Consider the following 20,185-nt stretch of genomic DNA (forward strand, 5'->3'; position numbering starts at 1 on the left):
ATATTTTTCGTTATAAAAGCAATACTCCCTCGTTGCAAAATATAACATATTAAGAAGTTTACAAAGTAAAAAGAGAAGAACTCTCCTTTTCCCATCTCTCAAAACCCACAGCTAAAAAAACAAATTTTAAGTTTCTTAAAGAAAACTTAATCTGAAGTATACACAATTACTTTTACTATTACTTTTACCTTCAAGTCATTTTCCCATACATATACAAATGTATATAACATACATAAATACATATCTATGTACCCATTAAACATGCAAAATATATATGCATATATAAAACATTTTAAACAAAATAGGATTAGGCAATATGCCACTTAATAGTTCATGAATATCTTATTATCATGGGTATTTTGAGATCTGCTTCATTTTACTCAGCTGAGGAGTTTTCCATATTATGGATTTACCAAGATTCAATCAGCATCTTCTGAATTTACCTTTATATTGTTGATAATTTGGGGCTATTACAAAGACTGTTACAATGATTATTCTTATACATAGATCCTTATTCATTTGTACAAATATTTCTTTTGGATAAATTCCTAGGTACAGAATTGTTAGTCAAGGGTATATATATATATATATATATATATATATATATTTTAAATGTTGATAGATGCTTTCAAAATTGCCCTCCAAAAAGATGACTTCAATATATACTACCTGCAACTATACATGAGAATACCTGAAAAATAAGGTTTTAAATGAGTTATGAAATAGGGGAAGAATACATAAGCATAAAACAACTAAAGGCTATTATAAAGCTACTTATGAGAATATAAAATAACATAGTATAAACAAAGACAAATATGATTTAAAAGGTATAGTAAATATATATTTGAGTAAATATGAATTTCTTTAAAAAAGTAATGTAGGTACTGCAGATCTTTTTGCCAGAAAGATACAGTTTTGCACCATTATAAAAATAAATGTTATGAGTAATAAAGGATTTAGGGAGGGTACTGGTCTAGATTTTGAAAGACTGAAGACTAACCACCAATTTCAATTCATAAAACTTGTTGGATACTTTAAAAAACAGCTATAAAAGCCATTTTGGGTGGCAACTGAGGAAATATGAAAATGAACTAGATATTAGATCATATTATGGAGCTACTGTTAATTGTCTTAGGCATGATAATGATATGATGGAAGAATGTCCATGTTTCTCAGGAAGTGCATGTTGAAGAATTGTGGTCATGATGTCTGAAACTTACTTTCAAATGGTCCAGCGTGGCAAAATGTATCAATGTTTGAATCTAGAGAGAGAGTAAATAAGTGTTTGCTGTCCTATTGTTTCAACTTTTCTATGGGATTGAAAATTCTTAGAATAGAAAGTTGGAGAAGGGACTTCCCTGGTGGTGCAGTGGTTTAGAATCCGCCTTCCAGTGCAGGGGACACAGGTTCGGGTCCTGGTCTGGGAAGATCCCACATGCCTTGGAGCAACTAGGCCCCTTCCCCACAACTACTGAGCCTGCCCTCTAGAGCCTGCGAGACACAACTACTGAAGTCCACATGCCACAACTACTGAGCCTGCCCGCCTAGAGTCCGTGCTCTGCAGCAGGAGAAGCCACCGCAATGAGAAGCCCGTGCACCACAACGAAAAGTAGACCCACTCGCCACAACTAGAGAAAGCCCATGCACAGCAACGAAGACCCAACACAGCCACAAATAAATTTAAAAAATAAAATAAAATAAAAAAAGAAAGTTGGAGAAGAAGGAAAATAAAGCGGTGAAGTTGCAGATCTGGTGTCGACAATTATATTTCATTATGTTAGATTCTCTGAGGAGAAAGAGAGGTGCTTTGGGGGAACCCACATTTGATTTAGATCTCTAAGGTTGTATTTTTAAATTACCATTTCTGTGTCCTCAATATTAGGCCAGGTAGGTTTGCAAGGAACAAAACATCTCCCTGACCACTAGCTATGCCTCCCAAATACACAGCATATATCCCAAGGGGGTATAGGAATATGAGGACCTAGGAATATGAGGAACTGGGGAGAAACCTCTTCAGTGCTAGAAAGACACCCGAGGCTCAGGCCTCCATGAGGGCAGACCACCAGGGCTGTCATCACATAGAGGCAGGACATTGTGACTTCTGACGGCTCTAAACGTCAAGCCTAACACCAAGGAGTGGTCCAAGCAGAGGATGCTCTAGCTCATTAGCGCTCAGGCCAAAATTACTTAACTTGTCCAGACTATTTTAGATAGTGAATTTGCTGGGTTGATGATGCTTGCATCCAGCCCTGGCTGAGTCAACCTTTCTGGCTTTTCAGACACTTACTCAGGGAAACAGAGTAGGAATTGGCTCTTAAAATAATTCCCATGAGCAATTTGCCACAAGATTAATAGCATTCTGTCATGAATACAGGATTTGGAGAAAACATATATATACATATGTATTTATGTATTTATATATTTATATATGTATATAGTATACATATATATACATATATTTGCATATATACACACACATCTATATTATATTTTGCCTTTGCTAGCTTTATTTGACAATTACTTTTACTGTTTTTAAACTTTTTTTATTTTCAAGTAACTAGTTCTTTCTTAATTATCTCAGTAGTAAGAAGAGTCAGAAACATTCACACTGTAGAGTGATGACATTTTGCATAGTGGTCATTTTTTTTAACTCAGAAAGAATTTTAAATTTTAATTACTTCTTTTTCTTACTTATCGCTGTAATTTGAGGAAGTAATAAAAGCTTTAAGCATTATTTCTAGACTTATGTATAGCTAAGAACCTGGAAGGCTACGAAAAAAAATGATATGCCAAACAAAATTCTAGGGGCAGCTAAACATCCAAAACAAACGTAAAAACTCAGATAATATTTGTCCACGTGATAGGAAATGACTGAATATGGAGACAGAGACAAAAGAGTATCTGACTCCTATTTCATTAGCCATCATATGTATCCACCACCATATGAGTACTAGGCTTCATTATACATTTTTTTTTATCTGAAAAATGCAGCATTCTTAATTCTATTTATTATTATTTTATTTATTTATTTGGTTGCACCAGGTCTTAGTTGCGGCATGCGGGCTCCTTAGTTGTGGCATGTGAACTCTTAGTTGTGGCACGCACGTGGGATCTAGTTCCCTGACCAGGGATCAAACCTGGGCCCCCTGCATTGGCAGTGTGGAGTCTTAACCACTGGACCACCAGGGAAGTCCTTAATTCTATTTAGTATTGATTTGAATTAAACTATGCAGGAACAACTCATAGACTATTTTTCTTGGGACCTGTACTGTGTTATTTCAGGGGAACTCTCTGCTATGAGCCTGTTTCACAGAAAATGGACGATGTTAAGTATAACTAAAACAGAGACTTGTTTCTAAACATTTCAGAGGTCTGAGTAGTATCATTAAGTAACACAGTCCTCTCTTCAAAACTGGTCTCACAAGCAGAAAGAGTAGCCTTTGAGTCATGAGCAGCACAAGGCAAGGCCCCTTTCTATCACCGTATCTCCCATTCCATGTGTCTTTCAAAGCCCATGGCTGACAAGAGAGTAAGCTCTCACCAGGTACTTTCAGAGTGAACTCTCACCTTGTTTATAGCCTCCAGACTCTTCATAAATATAATTAACTTCATCTACAAAAAACAGTGAAACTTTAACTATTGAAAAACAGCCTTCCAGAACCCTAAGGTTTTCAAAATGGATTTGAACCTGGAAGTAACCCTGATCCCTCCATTCTTGCATACACACAAAATAATAATAATAAAACAACAGTAGTGATAATACCTGAGCATTGAGCAAAACAAAACAAAATAAAAACCAAAAACTTCCTCAACCTATACATATCGCACCTGATATTCTGATGTGCTGAATATGATTTATTCATTCATGCACTTGTTGATTGATTCAACAAATACTTATTTACCAACTATAATGAGTTCCATTCAAGGTGGGGGTGGGGGTGTGGGGATGGCAGTAAATAAGACAGACAAGGTTTATTTGGATGGTTGAACAGGAAAGGCCTTCAACCTAAGTCTTGGAATGATGAGGATGCAAGGATCCAAGGACAAGCACCCCAGAGAGAGACAATCGGAGAGCTAGGGGTCCATCAACACACTAAACTTGGTGTGTTGATGGACAAAGCCTAAAGCATGGGAACAAGCAAGAGAGTGGTAGGAGGTTAAGATCGGAGAAGTATTTAGTAGCCATAGGAAGAAGTTTTATTTTTATTCTATGTGCAGTTGGATGTCACTGGAGGATTTTAAGCAGAAAAGTCACTAATATCTTATTTATGTTTTTAAAAGATTGTTCTCGCTGCTTTTAGAAGAAGGGACTGTAGGAGGCAAGATAGAAGCAGGGGACAAGATAGGAGGCTATTTCAGACTAGAGCTTGGACCAAGCTTTTACGGCATAAATCATGCATTTTGATTGCCTGTAATATATATAAAAGACCCCTATGTCAGCACAATGGATGAAGTAAATGGGAGAATCAAGGGAAACTAGAAAAAGCAAGAAGAGAAGATGAGGGGAGAAATTGGGAAAGATCTGAACCTAGGAATGGGCACTGTGTAATGAGCAGAGACAGAAGACCCTAAATAGGACTTCCATGAGCCTGGGACACCTTGTTATAGAAAAGTAAGGAAATGCCAGAAAGTATGATGATGCTCCAAACTAATGAGGGCATGTTAAAAGATTGTAGGAGTCTGCATGAAGGGGCAACCTCTGGCAATATTCTAGGCCACGCATTTATCAGAATGAATACTGAATGAAGTGGATATTACACGTTGAAGAAAAAGGATCCATGAAGGTCATATTGACACTGATAAAAATTCTTTACAAAGTCCAAGTGGAAGAGGAGTTATAGTCTACAGAATAAAAGTGCCAACTAATAAATGCAAAGGCATGATGTAAGTAGAAAATCCCCATTTTTACAATCACTACAGTAATAACTGATTCAGCAAGAACCAAAAATGGGTGCCAAACTTATTGGGTAAAAGATTATTTGGGAAAAAATATTTACACAGTCACAAGGTTTCACCCCAATATTAATTATTAATTTGAAAGGAAAACAGGTGCTTTTGTACCTCTAGTAGAATTCTAGCAGAAATGACTTTAACCCAACGATCAAATTCAACATTACCAATAATGGGACAAACCAACATTATGTGCCCGTGATGTCATTTGCTGAGAAGGACCCACATCACCTGTACAGTACTCCTTCCAAAAATGTGTTACCTGCATTGCATCATAAGGAAGCAATTAAATCCAAATTGAAGAACAATCTACAAAAATAATTGGCTTGGACTTAAAAAAAAAAGTCAGTGTCATGAAAGAAAAAAAAAAGGACAAGATAGTACTCTAGTTAGGGACTAAAGAAGCACAACAACCAAATGCACTAAGTTATTCTTCATTGGATCCTGGATTTTAAAAAACTAAGGCTATAAAGGATAGTATTCAGATAATTACAGAAATCTGATAATGGGCCATACATAAGATAAAAGAATATCTTTGTTCGTGGGAGATACAAGCTGTATCTCCTAAGGGCTGAATGATTATGATGTCTTTAAATGGCTCAAAGAGAAATAAAGAAGCAAAAGATTAAACATTAGTCTAGCTGGAAAATATACACAGTTGCTCATTATCTTCATCTTGCAAATTTTCTGTAGCTTTGAAATCTTTCCCAATAGAAAGGTGGTGAAAAGAAAACTATAAGTTCTCTGCCTGCAGAAGCAGAGAATAGCTCTCTCCACCTCCTCCCTGTGTAGAACAGCATTGTGAAAGGCAGCTAAGTGTGGTGTTAAAGGCTTAGGTTCTGAAGCCAACTTCCTGGGCTCATATTTCAACTTTTTTACATATTAACTATGTGGCCTTGAACAAGTTACTTAACTTCCTTGTACCTCAGTTTCTGAACCATAAAATGGAAATAAAAACAGCACCAACCACATAAAGTTTTTGTGAGGATTAAAGCATTTAGAATTATGCTGGTAAAGAGTAAGCACTCGATAAATGTAAGCTGTTAGTATTTCACTTCCACAGTCACTAAAGTCAAGACTGAATATCCTAAATAAAATTTTTAAAAAATATGAGAGAATGAATCTTCTAAAATATTTATGATTGTAGATCTTACCAATAATCAAAATTATAATCTGGAAGTGTGCTTATCATTTCTTACTCCCTGGTACTCTCCAAACTTCAATTTAATGTTTTGTAGGTTTTTAAATGAAAAATTTTAGTAATACCTGCTTTGTAGGATTATTGTTATGATTAGAAGTTTAAGAATACTCAAAATGATTACTCTGAGTAAGCACAAAAAAGTTAAATTATGCTTGGTATTCTCTATTAAAGATGACAGAGAAATAGTTAGGAAATATTTTCACTTAAAATAGTTCAAATTTTAATATTTAAATTCTAAGTTAACTCTTAAATATCCAGAAAGAAGATTGTACAAAATTGTTCATTTCCTAAGATCTACAGAGCTAAGGTATAGTATATTTTTACTCTCAATTATGCTTTTAAAAATATTTCCTTCAAGATGTGTCTTTCTGTTAATACCAAAATGGGGAAATGAAATAAAACCCAGGGACAAGCAAATGTATAAATCTTACAAAATATAGTTCCTCCTCTCCCCAACATGACTCTGGGACATAGAGGGCTATATTCTTAGTGAAGGTGAAGTGGAAGTAAGCTTGTTCTCAACTCCAAAGAATTGCAAGAAAGATCAATTCTCTTGAAAATGGCACTGAAAAAAGGGGGAAATGATGCTAAAAATTTAGATCCACTATTCAGTCCACATTGTGGGTTTGTATCTGAATTCACATATTGTATAGTGCAAAAATCTCAAGTCAAGAATTCACTGTAAAGTAATCCCTTACTGATAATAACCCCAGGTTCCTGGAAGAAGCAAATAAAAATACACTGTAAAAATCCAACTTCCAACCAATCCTATGAGAATTTCTGCAAACAAAATTCTGAGGAAAATGAATAGCTCATAGACAAAAATAACAAAATACATAAGAAAAAAAGTCACCAAGAATGAGAACTAGTGGAACACTATGTTCCATAAAACAGTCCTATAATAAATTCAGATTGTGGAGTTATCTCTGGTGGCCTTAATGTGTCAACGTGGCTAGGCTGAGGTGCTTTTCCCAGAATTCCCTTTCTTGAATGCTTCCTGTTAGGGTAGGCTACAGGGAGGTCCTGGGATTTGGAAGGCAGGAGGGAAGCAGCAGCCATTTTGTAGTGCACACACACAGGTTGCTTTGCTGACTCACTTCAATGTGAAGCATCATCAGGGCCTGCAATTGCTCTACCTTCCCCTCCATCCTTCTTTAGCTTTTCTAACTCCTAGGTAAAGCACGTGTATATAGTTCTGTGACAAAGGACCCCAGCTTCTGCAGAATACCCTTGTCACCAATGACAGAGGCAACAAGAATGGATACATGTATCCGTCTACCCTCTAGGATTCCAGCCCATGCTGGTGAATTCCAGCCTGCTTATGATCTTCTGTTCCTGCCCTGTAGACTTAAAGCTCCAGATTCAAAAGTAGAAACCACAGCCTTGCAGAGACTACTTAGCTCCCCAAATTGCATAAACCAATTCCCTGTAACAGATCTGTGTGTGCGTTTGTGTGGGTGTGTGTGCATTTCCTAGCAAGGGATTTATGGTCGTTGTTTGAAACTTGACTGCTACATTATCAGACACGAATTATAAAATGACCATATTTAATATGTTTAAAGAAAGGTGAATCGCTTCTCGGTCTTTTGGCTAAGATCAAAAGTAGTATCTGTTCTTATCAGTTTAATATCTGATATGTCCTCTATCCGAGGACAATATATTATTAGAAAGGAATGAAGTACTGATACATGCTACATCATGAATGAACCTTGGAAACATTATGCTAAGTGAAAGAAGCCAGCCACAGACAGCCACGTACTGTATGGTTTTATTTATGTGAAATGTGCAGAATAGGCAAATCCATGGATAGAAAGTAGGTTAGTTGTTGCTAGGGGCTGGATGGATTAGGGGGAAATGGTGAGTGGCTGCTAAATGGTCCAGGGTTTCTTTTTGGGATGATGAAATGTTATAAAATTGATTTTGGTGATGGTTGCGCAACTCTGTGAATATACTAGAAACTAATGAATTGTATAATTTAAATGGATGAATTTTATGGTATGTGAAATATATCTCAATAAAGCTGTTTTTTAAAAACAAAAAAAAACTAAAGTAAAAAATAAAGTCAATAAAAGGAGCTAAAACTCAAAAAAAAAAAAAAAGAGGTGAGAGCGTTCTCCTTGTACTTAGGATGTAAAAAGCTGCTAGACAAGGTTGCTCCCATTCTAACGACAAGAAAAAATTGTATAATCAGTAAAATTATAACTTTTCTAGAACTCACCAGAGAGATGAGGTCACAGGACAACCAAGTAAATTGAATTCCAGAGAGTGACAATCCCCTCTGCAGAGAAGTGGGACTTCTGCCTTTGAGAGGGCATGAGTAGAAGAGGTCATTGCCATAAAGGTGGATAAGAAGAAATCAGCTAATATTGCTTAATAAATTCTTAAAATCAGTACAGGCTGATGAATCTGTTTAGAATAACTGGGAGTCCCTGACACAAAGAGAATCTGCACTCACTTGCAAGTTCTTTTCTGCAGGCTTCTACTAGGTCAAAACTAAGCATAGGGCAGAAGACTCGAGAAAGTCCCTGCTGATGTGCAATGATAATTGACTGATGCGGGGGGAAAAATGCATAAAAGACTGCTTGCTTCCCTAGATCCTTCTTTCTTTGGAGCAAAAGCTTTGTACCACTTGTTAGGGGCAGCAAAACTTTATGAAAGATCTACTGCTTGAAAGAAGGGTAGAAATAAAAGCCCTCTGCTTCTGGGGAAAGCACAGGAATACCTCTTAGGCTCAGATTCCTGTACTGATATAAATTAGAGGTCTGCTACCACTGGAGAAGGGGTAAGACCACCATAAATACAATGCAGAGTTTGGCTACCATGGGGGAATATGGGCAGAATTGCAGAGAAAGTTCCACCCTCTGAGTTCCAGGGTCACAGGCTTGCCTAAGACTACAGCTGGATCAGGATAACTGATAACCACCTTTGTCCCCACCGCTACCACCAGGAGCCTACCATTAGTAACTATCAACAACAGTCTTCCACTGAAAAAAAAGAGACTTCCTCTTCAGTGCAAATGTTAAGGGACTACTGGAAGCTATGGGTAGAGCAGGAACACTGCCAGGTCACATGCTGAGCACAAGGTAACCATAACCCACTGCTGGCTGAATTTTAATCTTGTATCGCACTGAAGATAACAACAACAACAAAATCCAAATTTAGTTCAACCTGTGACTAGATGGACCCAGTGCCCCACACTAATGGCCTGACTGAAGAAGCAGCATGCCTATTTCCAGACATAAGGACTATATATGTCTCAGTGTCTACAGTTCTTCAATACGTAATGTCTGACATTCAATCAAATATTTGAGTCACACAGAAAGACAAGGGAAGAATCTACCCATTGTCAAGAGATTAGGGAATCAACAGAAGCAGACTCAGAGATGACCCAGATGTTGGAGCCCTCAGTCAGGGATGTCAAAATAACTAGAATTAACATGTTAAAGGATTGAGTGGAAAAGGTCTATAACATGCATGAATATATGGGGGAATTTTAGCAGAGAAGTAGAAAATATAGAGTCCAGTGGAAATGCTAGAAAATTTAAAAAGTAATAGAGATGAAAAAATCTTTTGATTGACTTATTAGCAGAATCAATACAACTAAAGAAAGATTTAGCAAACATAAAGATAGGCCAACAGAAATTATACAAACTGAAACACAAATAGAAAAAAAAGAGTGAAAAAATTATAATAGAGCATCCAAGAGCTGTGGGACAGAATCAGTCTAACATATATGTAACTAGTCTCAGAAGGAAGAGAACAGGAATTCTCTGGTGGTCCAGTGGTTAGGACTCCATGCTTCCACCGCAGGGGGCACAGGTTTGATCCCTGGTTGGGGAACTAAGATCCCACAAGCCACATGGCGTGGCCAAAAAAAAAAAAAAAAAAAAGAAGAAGGAAGAGAACAGAGTAATGATGATAATAATAACAATGATGATGATAGCTAACCTCCAAGAATCCCAAACAGGATAAATACCAACACCACACACACACTTAGACATATCATAAACAAACTGCTGAAAACCAAAAAGCAAGAAAACACTGAAGGCAAGAAGAGAAAAAAGGAAACATTACATAAAGAAGAACAAAAGTAAGAATTATAGCAGACTATCAGAAACTACACAAAGCCAGAACAATGAAGCAATGTCTTTAAAGTACTAAAAGAAAACAACCTGTCAACCCAAAATTTTATACCCAGTGAAAATACATTTCAAAAATGAAAGGAAAATAGAGACTTCTTTCAGACAATAAAAGCTGAGATAATTCACTGCCAGCAGACCTGAACTACAAGGAATGTTAAAGAACATTCTTCAGGAAGAAGATATATGATATTAGGTGGTAGTTTTTAAACCTACACAAATCAATAAAAAGCAACAAAAAAATTTTAAAACAGTCAATATAAAGAGACTTTATCTTATTTGTAAGCTCTTTTTAAAAAAGAAAAACACCTGACTATCTAAAGCAAAAATGATGATGTATTGTGCATTTTATAACATGTAGAAGTAAAATGTATGACCAACATCCTACCAAAAGTGGGAGGAAAGAATTTGAAGTATAAGAATGAAATAATGCCCTTTGCAGCAACATGGATGTACCTGGAGATTATCATACTAAGTGTAGTACGTCAGAGAAAGACAAATACCTTATGATATCACTCATATGTGAAATCTAATTTTTTTTAAAAAATGATACAAATGAACTTATTTACAAACAGAAACAGACTTACAGATATCGAAAACAAACTTATGGTTACCAAAGGGGAAATGTGGAGGGGAGGGATAAATCAGGAACTTGGGATTAACATACGCACACCACTATATATAAGACAGATAACCAACAAGAACCTACTGTATAGCACAGGGAACTCTACTCAATATTCTGTGATAACCTATATGAGAAAAGAATCTGAAAAAGAATAAAATATATATATATATATATGTATATAACTGAATCACTTTTCTGTACACCTGAAACTAACACAACATTGTAAACCAGCTGTACTCCAATAAAAATTTTTTTAAAAAATTGATTCTAAAACAAAAAAAAATTTTGAAGCATAGCACTGTAAGATTATTACACTATACAGGAAGTAATATAATCTTAGTTGAAGGTAAACTGTGATAAGTTAAAGATGGGTATTGTAAATCCTAGAGCAACCACTAAAAAAATTAAAGAGATGCAACTAATAACACAAATGGTAGTAATAAAATGAAATCAGAAATATGTGACACAATTAATCCAAAAGAAGGTGGTAAAAGAGGGGAAAGAGAACAAGGAACTGATGGAAAACAGTAGCAAGATGTTAGATTTAAATTCAATCATACTACTAGCTACATTAAATATAAATAATCTAAACAACACAGAAGTCAGAGATTGACAGATTGAACAAGCAGCAAGGTCCAACTGTAGGTCGTCTATTTCTTCAAATAAAAAAAAACGTGAGGCAACTATGAAAATATGTGCATGGAAAAAGAAACTCTTTAAGAGGAATAAGCATATTTAAAAGTGAATAAATAGGCCTTCTAAAAATTAAGAATATAATATTTTTTTAAAGATTTTTTTTTTGATGTGGACCATTTTTAAAGTCTTTATTGAATTTGTTACAATACTGCTTCTGTTTTATGTTTTGGCTTTTTGGCCATGAGGCATGTGGGATCCCAGCTCCCCAACCAGGGATCAAACCCGCACCGCCTGCATTGGAAGGCAAAGTCTCAACCAATGGACCACCAGGGAAGCTCCAAGAATATAATATTCTTTAGAAAACAAAATGGATAGATTTTAACATATAATCAAAAAGAGAATTAGTGAACAGGAATAGATTGGAAAAATTATTCAGGAGTCATCATAAAGAAACAGGATAACTGTGAAAGTGAATTTATGAGAAGTTATAGTAAGAATAGAGTGAGAAAGACTAACATAAATCTAATTTGATTTCCAGAAACAGATAAGAGAGAGAATTTGGCAGAGAAAATATTTGATGACAGAACAGTTAAAATTTTCTTAAAATACAGCACTCAGAGATTCAAGAAGTCTTACAAATCCAAGCAGCATAAATCAAAAGAAATCTACAACCAGATGCTTCATAGTAAAACTGCAGAAGACTAAAGTCAGAGAGGATTTTAATAGTGGTCAGAGGACTGAAAAATTAGACAGACACATAATTGTTCATCTTTCAAAAAAAAGCCAGGGGCTTCCCTGGTGGCGCAGTGTTTACGAATCCGCCTGCCAATGCAGGGGATACGGGTTTGAGCCCTGCTCCAGGAAGATCCCACATGCCATGGAGCAACCAAGCCCGAGCGCCACAACTACTAAGCCTGCGCTCTAGAGCCCACGAGCCATGACTACTGAGCCCACACACCACAACTACTGAAGCCCGCGCTTGTGCTCTGCAGCAAGAGAAGCCACCGCAATGAGAAGCCCGCGCACCGCAACGAAGAGTAGCCCCTGCTCGCCACAACTAGAGAAAAGCCCGCGCGCGGCAACAAAGACCCAATGCAACCAAAAATAAAAATAAATAAATAAATTTATAAAAAAAAAAAAAAGCCAGAAGACAGTGAAATAATAGTCAAAGTACTGAAGAACCAATGTCTCCAAAAATTCTTCAGTTAATATATTTAACAGTGAAATGTTGTAAATATTTCCTTTGAGATTGGGAATTGAGATAAGGGTGCCCATTATCACCACTTGTGTTCAATATTATGCTGAAACTTCTAGTCAGTGCCGTAATTCAAGAGGAAAAGTAAAAGCATAGAGTTTCAAAGGGAGAAACAAAACTATCATTATTACAGATGGCATGGATGTACACACAGAAAATGCAAAAGAATCTATGGGTAAATTATTAAAATTAACGAGAGCTTAGCAGTGCAGCTAAATATAAAGTCAACATACAAAAATGAGTTGCATTTTCATAAACCTGCAACAAATAGATAAAATGAACGTTTAAAAATGTCATTTCCAGTAATATTTTGAAAATGTACCTAAGATAAATCTAACAGAAGATGTGGAAAACTTTTATGGAGAAAGCCATAAACATTTTACTACATACTAAAGATGGCCTAAATAAATTGACATGTACATCATATTCCTGGATTAGAGGACTTATTATTGTGAAAGTGTCAATTCTTGAGAAAGAAGAAGGTAGGGAATTGCCCTACCAATTATTAAGTTTACTGTAAAGTTATTGTAATTAAGACAATGTGGTTTGGGCACAGGAATAGACAAACTGTGGAAGAGAATGGAGACATAGACAATCATTTGATAAATGATAGAGTCGCTATTGCAGTTTAGTGCAGAGTGATTGTGCAGTTCAATGTACCACTGAACCAGTTTCAAGTGGAGAACAGATCTAAATGTGAAAGGCAAAAAATAAAGCTTTAAGAATATCACAGAGGAGAATATCTCTGTGACCTTGAGGGTATTAAAGGATTTTTTTAAAGATTTTCTTTAATGGACAGTTTTAAAGGAAAAGTTGATAAATCCAGTTACATTGAAATTAAGAATTCCTCAAATGCTATCATGAAAGGGAGTAAAAAAGCAAACTGTAAAGAGGTACTTGCAACACATATTAGCACAAAAGACTAGCATTCAGAATATACTAAGAACACTACTGAATTGATAAATAACATGAGAAAAAAACAAGATAAAGCTGAGCAAAGATAGATAGGTAGATAGATAGATGATAGATATTACTAAAGAAGAAACTCAAATGACAAACACATTAAAAATACTCAACTTCATTAGTAATTAGAGAAATGCAAATGAAAACCATAATAAGATACCATTAAACACCCACCTGTTCTGCAAAATTTAAGAAGTGTGGCAATATAAAGTGTAGAAGAAGTGAATCAGTGACAATTCTTATATACTTTGTTGGGGGTATAAATGGGAATGACTGCTTTGGAAAACAATGTTTCATCACTATTAAACTTGTACATATACTGCAATTTCAGTAATTTCTCTCCAACATATATATCCTCGATCAACTCATGTTCCTGAGCACCTGAGTACAAATATAAGAATAATCAAAGCAGATTGTTCTCACTAGCTCCAAACTTAAAACAACCCAAAAGTATATAAACCACAGAATGGTAAATAAAACATGAATACAACCAATGAAAATGAAGGAACTACATCTACACAAGTGAATAGCAAAATTATAATGTAGAATAAAAGAAGCAAGTCATAAAAGTATACTTACACTATGGTCTCATTGATAGAAAATACAAAAACAGGCAAGACTAAAATATATTATTTAAGCATGCACACATGGGTGGCAAAGATATTTTTTAAAAAGTGAATAATAGACATAAAATTCAGAGGAATTTTTTTCTTTGGGGAGAAAAGAAGGGGAATTGGGGAGAGGCCTAGAGAAAAATTCTAATATACTCTTAATATTCTAATTTATAACTTGGTTGACATGTGAAAGGGTGTTTTATTATTAAAAATGTACATATGTATTTTAAATGTTCTTATGTTTATATGAAAGATTTCAGAAGAAAAAAGGAAAAACAAATTTAAAAAAATAATGAATCTTTACTTCCAGCCAAGATGGAGTAACAGAGACAAGACACTCTACTGCCTGAAACAATGGACCAAAAAATGGACAAAATATATGAAACAATGGTTTCGAAACACTGAACACCAGGCACTGAAGGAAAGTGATCCCTGAGAGGAGAGCCCTACAACTGGCCCAGCTTACTGCTTTGAGAGAATTTCTAGCTGGAGAAGCAGAGGGGGGACTCAAGCAGAGCCCAGGAGACTCCCCGAGTTGAGATGTAAGAAAGTCCTGAGAGACAAAAGTGGCCAGGGTTCACAGGACCAAATACCAGAGAGAGGACAGCTGCATGGAGAGAGAACTCCAGAGATCTGCAGAGTCCCCTTTGAGAATTCAGTAGAATTCTGATGAATGCATGCAAGTGAGGAAACCACCCAAGTATGGGCAAAGTACCACCTAAAAGGATCAAACGGTATAACACTGAGTGTGGGAAAATTTACACCCCGTAGGATATTTATTGAGGCTCCTCTATGCTAGGCAATTTAACAAGTATATCTTAGCTTCACAAAAACCTGTGAGATAGATAACACACTCATTTTACAGAAAAGGAAGCTGAGACTCCAGAAGGGAATAGCTTTTGCAGGATTACCGAACTAGTAAATGTCAGTGCCTTGATCCAAGATTAAGTCTTCTGACCAAAAACACGTGTCTTTTTGCAGTTTGCTGTGCTCTCTCTCCTTGCACCATGGTCTGTGGTTGACAAAATTCAGAATTATCTTTCCTTTCTCTTACTTGCTGGAAATCTCTCTTCCTTCAATAATTACTTGAAACTGGCACTCAACACTAACAATGCACGTACTCAACATTTTTCATAAATGCTGCAGTTTTTCTTCATCCTTTCAAGGTCAACTTTCTTTAGAGGAGGCTTATAGTTTTATTCAAATTATTTAAAAAATGAATTGAGTACCTTCAGGGCACCAGAACAAACTTTGTAAAAACATTTACACAGAGTCTTAAATATTGGGGTTTTTGGAAATGATTTTTTTTCTACAAAACCCTTTCTGTCTCCAAGAATGTTAGTTAAATCCAGAGGCTTTAATTAAGTCATCCCTAAAATCAGCATCACATCACATCTTGCAAGGTTTGGTGGAATGGGTGAATGAAATCCCTAATTGAAGAATCATGGAGTTGGGGATAGTGTGGGCCATCTCAAATGGAGCAATACTGTGAAAACAAAATGTCACCTGCCATATCAGTAATCAAAGGCTGTTGCAACCATCAAGCCATCACATTACAGCCGCCCAGATGATGAGCCCTGAGGGAACTCAGGACGGAGACAATGCCCTCAGCTGTAGCCACACCCACAACGGTGCACCCTGAGGAAACTCAGGATGAAAGAACATAGGATACTGGCCCCAGATAGCTGAGGTGCATATCAAAGGCATGATTGCAATGAGCCCAAGTTTTGCATCTTCCCATACAAAGAAAAGGGCTAAATTCCCTAACTTGATATATCTGGTTTTCTTTAATTGACAGTAATCTTTTGATTCCAACTACCTGGTCTTTTGTTGCAAAAACTCTTATATATCCTGGCTCCCCCCTTGTCTCTTCGAAACAGTCTCTCAGAATTACCTGAGATGCTGTGTCCCAGGCTTAAGTCCTTAGTTTTGTCTGACAAGTAAAACATGACTCTCAACTTTTAGGTTATGCATTTTTTTTCAGTCAACAATACCTAAGGGGGTATCCTTAATCTGGACCACTGAATCCTGAAACTAGACCCAAAATTTCACATTTTTGTTTGTGCAGTTTTCCAGGGGGACTCTAACAGCTTTCTTCAGATTCCCAGCGGAGTCTATGATCCAGTTAAGATAAACTTTTACTCAGTACTAGTCGTTCTCAAAGTGTGGTCTCTGGACCAGCAGCAAGAGCATCACCTGGGATCTTGTTAAAACTGCAAGTGCTCGAGCTTCACGTTGGACCTGCTGAATCAGAAACTCCGAGGGTGGGGCCCAGTGATGCATGTTTTAAGGATCCCTCCAGGCAACTCTGATGTGCGCTCAAGTTCAAGTTTAAGAACACCACGCTCTACTTTCTTTGGATTGGCCTCTGTTCTCAACCAGCTGAAAAGGCTTCCCTTATCTCCTCAGAAAACTCCCTTTTTTTGACCTTGTTCAAGCTCATCTCTAATTCTACTGAATGGCGGAAGCTTTCCAAGCCCGGAGGAACTAAATTCAATTTCTCCCATCATCTGGAAAAAGCCACCTCCCCCAACTCCCACCCTAACACAGGATATTCACATTGTTTCTTAAAAGAAAAATAAATAAATACAGAAACCCAGAATCAAAACTTCAAACCGACCACAAAAAGTACTTGGTGTGTGTTTGGATAATATGTGCATAAATATGTGACATGTTTATTTTATTGTTTTAGAGCTTAAACTTCTGGACTAAAGGAACTATCACTTATATACACTCTTGGGCAACAGAGGAGCTAAAGACATTTTTTAAACACTGGGGAATAACAAAAATATCCCCAAATCATGATTCCGTCTGATAATCTGCTATAAACTCACAGGGCTGGGTTTAATCGGTGTCCCTGGAATTGCCTGCGTTTAAAATGTTCATCAGAGGTTGTGTCCCCGTGGTGCTCTAGCTACTGCATGGAATATATGACAGCTCTGACCCCTCTTCCCATGGTCGCCTCCCTGTGGCATTCTGTGCCTCTGGCTTAGCTTTCCTGGGAAGAAAAACTGAAAACTTTCTTGGTCCTGAGCCATGCTCTCATCTGGGATAAAGATTAAGAAAGAGGAAGGGAGCTTTTGCTCAGATTATAAATGCCAGATGCTGCCAAATTAATGGTCTGACACAGCCACGTCGTGCATACTTCAAACTTTTGGTTCTCAAACGTCCTTTCTACAGAATGTGCTGGTAACTGTCAGGAATCATGGAGGAGTGGCCCCCTGCATTCATGAACACTCACTCTAAGATTGCCACCGATAGAATAAAGGGAAATCCTTAGACCTTATTGCGGTTTATCAGCTTTCATGTAGCTCAGAGTTTCCCAGATTGGACTTCCATACCCGAGGGAACCATGAGAATTGTTAAAGAGGTCACCATGGTGGCTTCAAGCCAAGAGGACATATACCACCATCGACGAAAGGCATTTTGCCTGGGACTTAGTATTGACTGATAGGAAACCACTCAGTTGTTATAAATGAAAGAGCTCTTTGATCGTTTTCCTTGCAAAACCTGAGGAAGAGTAAATGGGTCAAAGCTAACGTGTATAAAGAAAGTGGCAAAAAGAAATGTGAGTGATAACAAAATAAAAAGGAGAGAAAATATAGTCCGAGAAGAGAATGTAGAGAGAGAGATTAAGCAGTGAAGAAAGGAAAACAGTGCAACAGAACCAACTGTTTCTAAGCGAATGTTTTTAATCACAGTAATAACTTTAGGCATGGCCTCCAGGGGAGAAATAGTTATGAAGGGGTCTAAAAAAGATTTATTGGATCAGTATTACTGAATTATTCTTTGGCCTTAAGCTCAAATATGTTTTGGCCAGCACTGTTCCTGAGCCTGTCTTTAGGTAAAATTTTGAAATTTTGTTCCGTTGGATTTTGTTCAAATGGATTTTAATTTTTTTTAAGTATTGCATTAAAATATCATTTATCTTGATGACTAAGTTTTTTTGGCACCCCTTAAATTTTGCCCCCATGGCGAGTGTCCTATTTGTCTTACCCTAATGCTGGCCCCATAGGGCATACCGTTCTTCAGATTTTGATTGGGTACTGTCAGAAGAGATGGAGAAACAAAGGTATTTCTTTCAAATGGAAAGTCTTCTTGAGTGTCTGGGTTCAGCCGAATGTAGACTTTGAGGCTGGAAGTTCTCTTGGGAAGATATTTTCCCAAATTATGGGGTTGGAGAAATGCTTGTACCTTGAATTCGATGCGAAGACTTATTCTGAATAAAGTTTCTTCCATTTACATCATCTAGCAAAAGCCAGGCAAACACTCTTCTCATGTTATCTCTTGCTCTGTCACAAACATAAGGCACTAAAGTGAAACCAAAGACTTGTCCTGCCAAGTCTGATGAGAAAGGCAAACCAGAACCATAGCAACTCCCAGGTTTACACTGCAGTGTGAACCTGATGAGATTCTCCCTGGAGTAATGTAAGAAGGTTCAAGAAACACATGCCTTGAATGTTTATTTATCTGTTCATGTGGGAAAGGATATATAGATCTGGGTTCATACGTATTACGTCTGGATCTGTAGACTCCATCAGGAGACCACAGAAATGCATTTGGATGAAGAAAATCCTTGTAGAACAAAAGTAAAGTAACTGACTTGAGAAAACCTGATCTCATGCTACCTTTAAAGAAAACTACAATGGTATGTTCATATTGCAAAGGTGGGTGACTGTGAATTTTGCTACATGCAGTTAACAATAATAGTTTTTATTATCTTGTTATCATTTGTGAAGGGAGAGCAGAGTATTAGGCATTTTACTTATGCTGTTATTTTTATACTTATAATAACCATGAATGGGAGACTGTACTATCTGCATTTTCCATGTGAGGAAACTGAAGCTTAGAAAAGTGATCTGCCCACAGCCAAACCAAGCAGTTTGTGAGTCATGGGTGGAGCCAGATTTTTAACCTGAGTCTATCTAATTCCAAAGTCACCACGTTTCCCTCTAAACCAGGGGTATACAGACTACAGACCACATGCCAAGTCTGCTGTGCCACCTCAGTCTGCAAACTAAGAATGGTTTTTACATCTTTAAATGGTTGACAAAAATCAAAAGAATGTTATTTTGTAAAATGTGAAAATTACATGAAATTCAAATTTCAGCGTCCATAAGTAAGATTTTATTGGAACACAGCCACACCCATTCATCTCCTTGCTACCTGTGCTGCATTCACAGTACAACGGCAGAGTTAAGTAGTTGCTACAGAGCCTGTACAGCCTACAGCCTAAAATATTTACTATCGCGTCCTTTAAGACAACATTATCCTAAGTTGGTAGTAACATTTTTTTTAAGGTCATTTTTTAAAAATCCCAGCAAAAAATTAAATAACCCAATCGAAAAATGGGCAGAAGAACTAAATAGACATTTCTTCAAAGAAGACATACAGATAGCCAACAGGCACATGAAAAGGTGCTCAACATTGCTAGTTATTGGAGAAATGAAAATCGAAACTACAATGAGATACCACCTTGCACCCGTTGGAATGGTCATCATTAAAAAGTCTACAAATAACAAATGCTGGAGAGGGTGTGGAGAAAAGGGAATTCTCCTACACTGTCGGTGATGTAAGTTGGTACAGCCACTATGGAAAACAGTATGGATGTTCCTCATAAAAATAAAAATAGAATTACCATATGACACAGCAATCCCACTCCTGGGCATATATCTGGACAGAACACTAATTCAAAAAGATACATGCAACCCTATGTTCATAGCAACACTATTCTCAATAGCCAAGACATGGAAACAACCTAAATGTCCATCAACAGATGAATGGATAAAGAAGATGTGGTGT

The 20,185-nt window shown here is 36.8% G+C and overlaps 1 non-coding gene and 1 pseudogene across 1 annotated transcript; one reads left to right on the top strand and one right to left on the bottom strand.

Annotated features, from left to right (window-relative positions):
- Window positions 1–3,116: 3,116 nt before the first annotated feature.
- TRNAG-GCC lies at window positions 3,117–3,189 on the bottom strand. The gene has a single exon. It is a non-coding gene; the product is annotated as a tRNA-Gly (tRNA).
- A 4,532-nt stretch (window positions 3,190–7,721) lies between these two features.
- LOC118896262 lies at window positions 7,722–7,834 on the top strand (annotated as a pseudogene).
- The last annotated feature ends 12,351 nt before the right edge of the window (window positions 7,835–20,185 follow it).

The sequence above is a fragment of the Balaenoptera musculus genome, chromosome 5 (assembly GCF_009873245.2).
Source record: "Balaenoptera musculus isolate JJ_BM4_2016_0621 chromosome 5, mBalMus1.pri.v3, whole genome shotgun sequence".
NCBI classification, from domain to species: Eukaryota; Metazoa; Chordata; class Mammalia; order Artiodactyla; family Balaenopteridae; genus Balaenoptera; species Balaenoptera musculus.